The 8118-nt window shown below is 39.6% G+C and overlaps 1 protein-coding gene across 6 annotated transcripts in view; it reads right to left on the reverse strand.

The window, feature by feature from the left end:
• The window catches only part of EXOC6B (exocyst complex component 6B), a 581371-nt gene that overhangs the window by 164535 nt on the left and 408718 nt on the right, over positions 1-8118 (reverse strand). The window lies entirely within an intron of this gene.

Genomic DNA, 8118 nt, shown 5'->3' on the forward strand with positions numbered 1-8118 from the left:
TTCAGGTCTCTTCAACTTCTCTCTCTCTCTCTCCCTTTCTCTCCCTCCTTCACACACACACACACACACACACACACACACACACACACACACATACACACACACAGAGGCATCCCCCCCAACAATAGATAAAATAGAGGAAGAAAGTAAGAAGATAAATTGTTACAATTTGTAATGCTAAAAGTAGACTTGATAGATAACTCAAACCAGAATTTGTTAAATGCGGAAATGCTAGAGCATGTAATAATTGAAAGACATGAATTTTTTCTTTGAAAATGTCTTATAAAAGGTAGAACTTTCATCAGTTTTTCGAGATGTATACATGTGTTCCACCTAAAGGCAGTAGATGGATTAGAATGATTTGGGAACTCCTTGTACACCTGAGTGGAAGTCTGTCAACTTTCAACAATTAAAATAATTTTCAAATAATAAACACAGCATTTAATATGCCTTCCTGGTTTACACTCTATAAAATGGCCCCGTTGAAGTCAAAGACACGAAGTGAGGGCCAAAGAAAATATGAAATGTGTAAAATGCCCCAGTGTAAACACGTGGCGACAAGCAAGAGCAGTGAATGTATCAGATATTCTCAGGAGACTCTGGCTTACTACGAGCATTAAGATTTGGGTCCATGTGAGTGGAAGGGATGTACAAACGGCTTGATGGAAGGAGCCAGCAATGCTAAAGAAATAAAATAGCTTTCAGCTGAGGTGGTCTTTGGCGCTAGCTGATCTGACAGGAAGAGATGCCCGGATGCTGCTCTGGGGCTAACGGCGAGGTCAAAGGTTTGCAGTAATTAAGATGAACTACTATTTCTGCTGGCTCATTTCTCCCTAGAGATGCTTCTGGGTGTTTTAAAGCAAATCCTGGGGCTTCGTGAAAATTTTAGATAATTGTTTTCCTAACTTCCTAGTGAAGAAACAGTAAAAAGACTTCGGAGAGTACGAGATTGCTATGATGTACTTGTTTTACTGTAGGAAAACCGATTTTACCAGGTCCGGGACGAGGGTCAGGTGACAGGAAAATAGTAATAACCACGATATAATTATATTATTTTCCTTCTTTGAAATGGCATTTCTTAATCTTTCTGGTCCCTGAAATTTCTAAAGTGTAAAAGGTCTTAAAGTTGAGGAAAAAAACCCCCAAGGAATAAGATCTGAAACAGCTGAATGGAAAATGTAGAGATGGAGGGAAGGAGCACCAAGTTTGGAATATCACTTAAACAAAAAAATCTGGTATTCTCCTTTCTAAAGCCATGCAGCAGGAAAACAGCCTTTTGGAAACTACCAGCTGTTCAAGGTAAATCTCTTGGTCACCACCCCCGCCCCTCCAAAATATCCCTTGAAAGAAAACCAGGAAGAAAAATCTAAACAACTTCAAAGAGGAATCAGTCACCGTCCTTATTTAGAGATGGGATAAGTACCGCATTTTCCAGACAGTCAGACAGAACTTTGGGTGCTGGGAGAGTTTGCCACAGAAAGAGAACCTTAATTCGAAATTATGACCCCTCATGGAGCGGGTCCTTGGTATTCCCTCATCACTGTGAAGCCCCACAAACAATCCAAGGTAACATTTGCCACCAGAAAAAGTACTTTGTCTGTGTCGGCCAATCCCTGGACGCCAGTAGCGGGGCTGACAGTGATGTACGACAAGGTTAGAGCAGCAGGATCCATCTCCATTTGCTTGACAAGATGGCATCTGAGGCCACGGTGAGGAAGAGCAGGTCGCCTGCCCTGGCTGCTCAGGTTGGCAGCACCTACTATCAAATGACCAGGTGTCTGGCAATGGGCTCGGAGAGACAATGACTCCCTTATCTTCTGGAATTCAAGGAACTTCGGCCCATAAGCCAAAATAAGTGCTGAGTGGGCACTACTCAGTGACCCATGTCTGACCAGAGTCCTCTCAGCGGGTACGGGGTCCATCATCCACAGTCAAAGAGAAGTGCCACTGTCATTCTCATGGCAGAGAAGACTGTTTGGGTACTCCATAGCAGAGAGGTATGTACATCATAGCAGCACAGCACCTAGCATGACAAGCTTCAGAGTCACGGGAAAACAAGAGCCAATGAAGCATGGCTTTTGTACTGCCTATTTCGGATAGAAGGAAGATACCTGCAGTGTGTGCTCTTCCCACAACATTCTCGATCTGGAAATTCAAGTTCAATCCTGCATTGAGAAGAACTGGTAGGGATCTGGGAATAGGGGAGGGACAAAGCCATACAATCCCTAAGTTTCCAAAGAAACTTTTACATAATACGTTGATTGTATACCTGAGAAAATGATACCAGACTATGGCCTCTAGGTTCAACCCAGGTACTTGGGTTTTAAATCTGACTTCTTGTATAAAATATCTACAGTGTTCCAGGTCTTGCAGAGAAAACAAAGAATGCAGAGAATGAATCTTGATTACTGTGTGTATGTGTGTGTGTGTGTGTGTGTGTGTGTGTGTGTACACAATTGCCAACTTAATGAATCTTCCCCTGCAAATCTGTAAGTTTCCCTGAAGATACTGAATCAAAATGAGAATTAGAAATAGGAATAGAAAATGAAACAGAAAAGGGGAAAACAGATGATAAAATGAATAAACAAAAATACACACTGTTAAGACTGTCTACCCAAACTCCTATATATTACCAAGAGAGAAAGCATTACTGTAAGAAAGAGATAGAAAATATCTTTCTGATTCCATTAACCAGTCAATCAACCAAAAGACGAAGTTCATTAGCCATGGAGTTTGCTTCATGGACGAGTTATTGTCTCCATCATATAAAAGCATTAGTGACTAATTATCTTTAGAGTTTCACATGCACATAGTGCTGCAAATTATAAAAAACAACTTTATTTTTCTGCATATAAACTCAAAGTCTATCATCAATCTTCTTACCTTAATGTTTCTCAGATGGAAGAGAGCAGAAAGCAAAAGCTTGTTTTAAAATTATAATTCAGAAAGATGAGGTTGAAGATAGAAGCTAAGGAATCTGAAATTAATGGTACTGATACACCCAAAATGTCCTTCAATAGTCTACCCATGGGACATTTGCATCTTCAAGCACTATATTGGCCATATGAAGAGAAGGATGTGTTATTTTAATATAACCCAGAGAGATCAGATTTAAAATTTAACTAGGCTCAAATTTCTTCCTTTTGTCTCTCCTCAAACCTTATATTCTTAGGATGGCTCTCTTTTTCAGATTTGAAGAGGTACCAAATGCTTAAGATACAATCTGAAAAGTGTCCTTTAGATAAAGTATAAAAAATATACTTGAATTGGAAAGGAAGTAAATTCTAAACTTTTCACAAGAATCCCTTATGAAATGGTGCCATTTGCTACAATGATTTACCATTTCCAAGATTCATTTAATTTTATAGAGAGCCAACTTCTTTAAATCTATTTCTACCAGTATTCATGTCCCAACCAAGTTTCCAAGAGATGTGTTGATACTCTTCAGTGTCTCCTAAAATTCAGGACTGCTTAGCTAACATGTTTCATCATGGCAACTCCGATCTGACCCACAACCACACTAACATCTCTACAGGTTACTGTAGTGCTTTAGGTCTGGACTATATAACTTGACTTCTTTCTAAGCCAATGTTATCCAAAGGTAAATACTATAAAGCAGACTCTGAGACATTCCTGCCTTAAAGGATTATATAGAAAGTGCCTCAGAGGAAACAGTTATTGACCTATTCCAATGGTCAATGAATTTATAAGAGTCCCTGACAGCAGTCACTCAAAACCTGCTCTCTGCTCCTGTCTACTCTGAGTATAAGTCCCTTGGGGAACACGGCACTGTACATAACTAATAATGAAAACTCTAATAAACATTTAATACTTACTAATGCTTACAAATATTTCTGTATGTGACCGTAAATCATTTCATATGCATTATCTCACTTAGTCCTTCCAAAAACTCTCTACAGACATAAAAATATCCACACGATCTTTCCTCCAATAAATAATGCTATCTTTAAACTAAATGGAAATTTAGAAATCATGTAGCCCAACATTCTCATTTTATAAATGAGAAGCCTCAAGCCCAAACAGGTTTAAATTCCCAAGACCATGCAGCTGGTTGGTGGCAGCAGTGAGGTTATAATACAAGTGTCCTGACTTTCAGCCGACTACTCTTTCTAATGATAATGGCAACATTGACAATGAGAACTGTGGCTAACAGCTGAATGAGCATTTACTGTGAGTAATTACTTAATCATCGTAACAAGTCTATGAGTTACACCAATTGTTATTTCATTTCACAAATAAAGAAACTAAGGGAGTTAAGTATACTCAGGCTACTAAAATGAAGATCCAGGTTTCAAAGATGGATCTATCACCTACCATTTTAATCACTATGTATTAACGGCTTATATATTAATAATTGATTGTTGATGGCAAAATGGCTTTATAATCCATAGAAGTTGGTGGTAGGATACGTATTCTAAAGTTGCTAACCATTGCCTTGGCAGTTGTACATCCTCCTAAGAGAATATTCCTTAGGATTCCAATTATATCCCAGGCTGTCTTGCTAAGACATCCATCCGAACTATCTCCTGGCTGTACTCCCTCCCACCCCCAGAGCTGACAAAAGAGCTCCGGAAATGGAAGCAGTTGCTAACTGAATCATTTTTATTAATTCAATAAATATTAAGCAAGTATGTCAGGCACTGTCCTAGGTGCTAAGGAGAAAGGAACAATCAGGGCAAACAGGATCCCTAACTCAAAGGATTTACTGTTTACCTTTTTCTTGGATTCCATGAAATGCGTATATTTAAAATAAGCTTTCCTTTATTCTTGAAATGGTTTGAAGAGATTTCTGTTCCTTGCAAAGAAACATAATCTTAATTAAGATAGATTATTAGGAATGGAGCTGGCAAACAAAAAGACTTTGGAGAGAAAGTAGAAAATTTGAAATCGGTTAGCAGGGAAAGGGGCTCTGAGACCTCCCATGGTTTCCCAGGAAGTCAACAGTCCGAGAAACGCGGCAGCCAAGCTCACCATTAAGGTACTGTCTTAAGTCATCGGGGAGCAAGCTGTCACTGAGGGTGATGCTTGGGAGGACTAGGTTGTGCTGCCCACTGGTCCATTTAAAGAAATTGAAGACTATGAGTCATGGGAAAGCTTTTAATGACACTGGGCAAACAAGAAAATAGGGCAAACTCTGATCCCTGGTAGAATGTGGAGCTCAAAAATCCAAGAAAACAGAACCATTGTGAGGCTACTGCAGTACTTCCCCTCTATCTGCAGCTGCATCGCCGAATGCATTGAAAATGAAGGGCATAAGTTGATCATGTACTGATATTCCAGCTGTCTTCGTAATCGCACCGTATTTCCTTGGTAAATTCAGGAGTACTGCAAGAAATTGGGGAATGCTGATCCCTCTCTTTCTCCAGAATGTTGTATCCTCCTTGCCAGAGAAGAGTAGCAGTCTGCTCTGCTATGTTCCATCCCGTATTGAATCTTATCCTGTGATTCAGACCTAAATAAACATGGGCTCAAAGGATAATATGCAAAATAAAGGTAAGGAAGAAAAAAAACTATATCCAGAAGGAAATGTAAGAGTTTTCTAGGGAATCTCCACAAAAAACAGGGAAAAAATTGTATGGATATGCATTTTGCATTACTTATTCAAGGACGACTAAACATAATCTTGACTGACAAATTAATTACTATAGGGCATCTCGCTGGAGGGGCTTGCTTGAATGTACTAGCTAGCAGTTATTTTAACAGTTTGCTTGGTTGGTTGATACAGATTTGGGTTTAACACTAGCTTAGATGTTATTTAAGGGCCAGAACTGTGCTGGCATAATATAAACTTCAAAGGTCGCAAAAGAAGAATGACGTAGTGTGGATCTGTCTCATATGCTTCCCTTATGTTTCTCACCAGGATCCTGAGACTTTGTTCTCTCTCCCTCACTTTAGGAAGAGATAGGTAAAGGAATGACTAATACCCTGAGAGACTCATATGTGAGCGACCAAAGGTAGATAATTAACTATATGGAATTGGAAGTCTAGGATAGGTGGGCTCAAGTAGTGCAGAGAATCAAAACAAGTGGGTACATTTATCCCAACTGGCAGTTGCTTGGGCCTTATATTTAAGGTTCAGAGAGATCACTTTATGAAGATTCTTTAGTTCTGAAGCCCCAGTGGCAAAATCATAAGCAAGCCTATAAAGGGTTGCCTTGATCACCATTAGCTAAAACACACCTGAGTCTATACCACCAGGGGACTCAAAGCCATTTATTTTGGTGAATATATACAAAGATACTAAAATGTTACAACTTTTCAGGAACTACTTGATGTTTTGAGCTAAAACTAATTCTTTTTAATGATTATGTGTTTTTGAGTGAAAGAGAGGCGAGGGGCAGAGAAAGAGGGACACACGGAATCTGAAGCAGGCTCCAGGCTCTGAGCTGTCAACACAGAGTCCAACACTGGGCTTGAACTCACAAACTGTGAGATCATGTCCTGAACCGAAGCTGAGCCACCCAGGAGCCTCTGAGCTAAAGCTAATTATTTAGGGATGCAGACAGCTAACTGATCTTTCAGTTACAGTGGGGACTTATGGAGGGTAAGTGACAAATGGTATTCTGCCATTATGTTCTATCACAGTAGGCTCAGTGAGATCATGGATTTACTCTGAAGTAGTTTTCCAAAATCCCGTTAAGGCAGATCATTCACATTGATCTCCGCACTTGTAAAGTGAGGGCTACAATGGTAAGAATGGTGAAGTGGAAGACTTTGGGGCCCTTCCCAAAATAGTAAACCAAGGCTAGATTAACTCAACTATCAAAGAACTGAGAGAATTCGGCAAGGTGCATCCTCTCTTACCTTCTTGTTTAAGGGCTCAGTTTATTCTATGCAAGACTGATGTGTCCTGTGAAATGGATTCCTCTAAATTTTAAAAGATTCAATTCCTGCTGTATCTCTTTGCAAAAAAATGTTCCTCAGATTTAGGTCAATTATATTATACTTTTAATATACCAATCTTCTGGATAATTCAGCAACCGGAGTAAATAACTAAAAACTGAAAACATTTAAAACTATAAATGTTCCATGGGGCGCCTGGGTGGCTCAGTCGGTTAAGCCTCCGGCTTCAGCTCAGGTCAGATCTCACGTTCGTGGGTTCAAGCCCCGCGTCAGGCTCTGTGCTGACAGCTACCTCAGAGCCTGGAGCCTGCTTCCGGTTCTGTGTCTCCTTCTCTCTCTGCCCCTCCCCCTCTCATGCTCTGTCTCTCTCTGTATCAAAAATAAATAAAACATTAAAAAAAAAGATTTCATATAAAAAAAACTACAAATGTTCCACTAACAGTGGAAGTGGAAAGAAAAGAAAAAAACACAGATAAAATATAAAGGTAAAGAAATGTATAAAATTTCCATGGATGTTGTAAATGACTTTGTATATATTACCTCATTTCACTTCCTAACAATACTGTGAGACAAATTAGGGCAGGGATTAGTACTTCTAGTTACTGATGGACTTAGGGAGGTTAAGTGAGCTGATTCATTCATTTCCATAGCTTGAATTATTGTACAGAAATATGCTGAAAGTCCATCTCCCTCATGCATTTCTATCCTGATGCAGCCTTATAACTGGTCTCAAAGGCTCCTGATAAATTGCAGAGTTCCTTTTAAAAACACAAATCGTTTTTACCTCTTTAGCAGATGGTGCTGGGAGAACTGGACAGCAACCTGCAGAAGAATGAAACTAGACCACTTTCTTACACCATACACAAAAATAAACTCAAAATGGCTGAAGGACCTGAATGTGAGACAGGAAACCATCAAAACCCTCGAGGAGAAAGTAGGGAAAAACCTCCTAGACCTCCATTGCAGCAATTTCCTACTTGACACATCCCCAAAGGCAAGGGAAATGAAAGCAAAACTGAACTCTTGGGACTTCATCAAGATAAAAAGCTTCTGCACGGCAAAGGAAACAATCAAGAAAACTAATAGGCAACCGACAGAACGGGAAAAGATAGTTGCAAATGACATATCAGATAAAGGGCTAGTATCTAAAATATACAAGGAACTCACCAAACTTCACACCCACAAAACAAATAACCCAGTGAAGAAATGGGCAGAAGACATGAAGAGACACTTCTCCAAAGAGGACATCCAGAT

Source organism: Suricata suricatta, chromosome 4, assembly GCF_006229205.1.
Source record: "Suricata suricatta isolate VVHF042 chromosome 4, meerkat_22Aug2017_6uvM2_HiC, whole genome shotgun sequence".
Taxonomy (NCBI): domain Eukaryota; kingdom Metazoa; phylum Chordata; class Mammalia; order Carnivora; family Herpestidae; genus Suricata; species Suricata suricatta.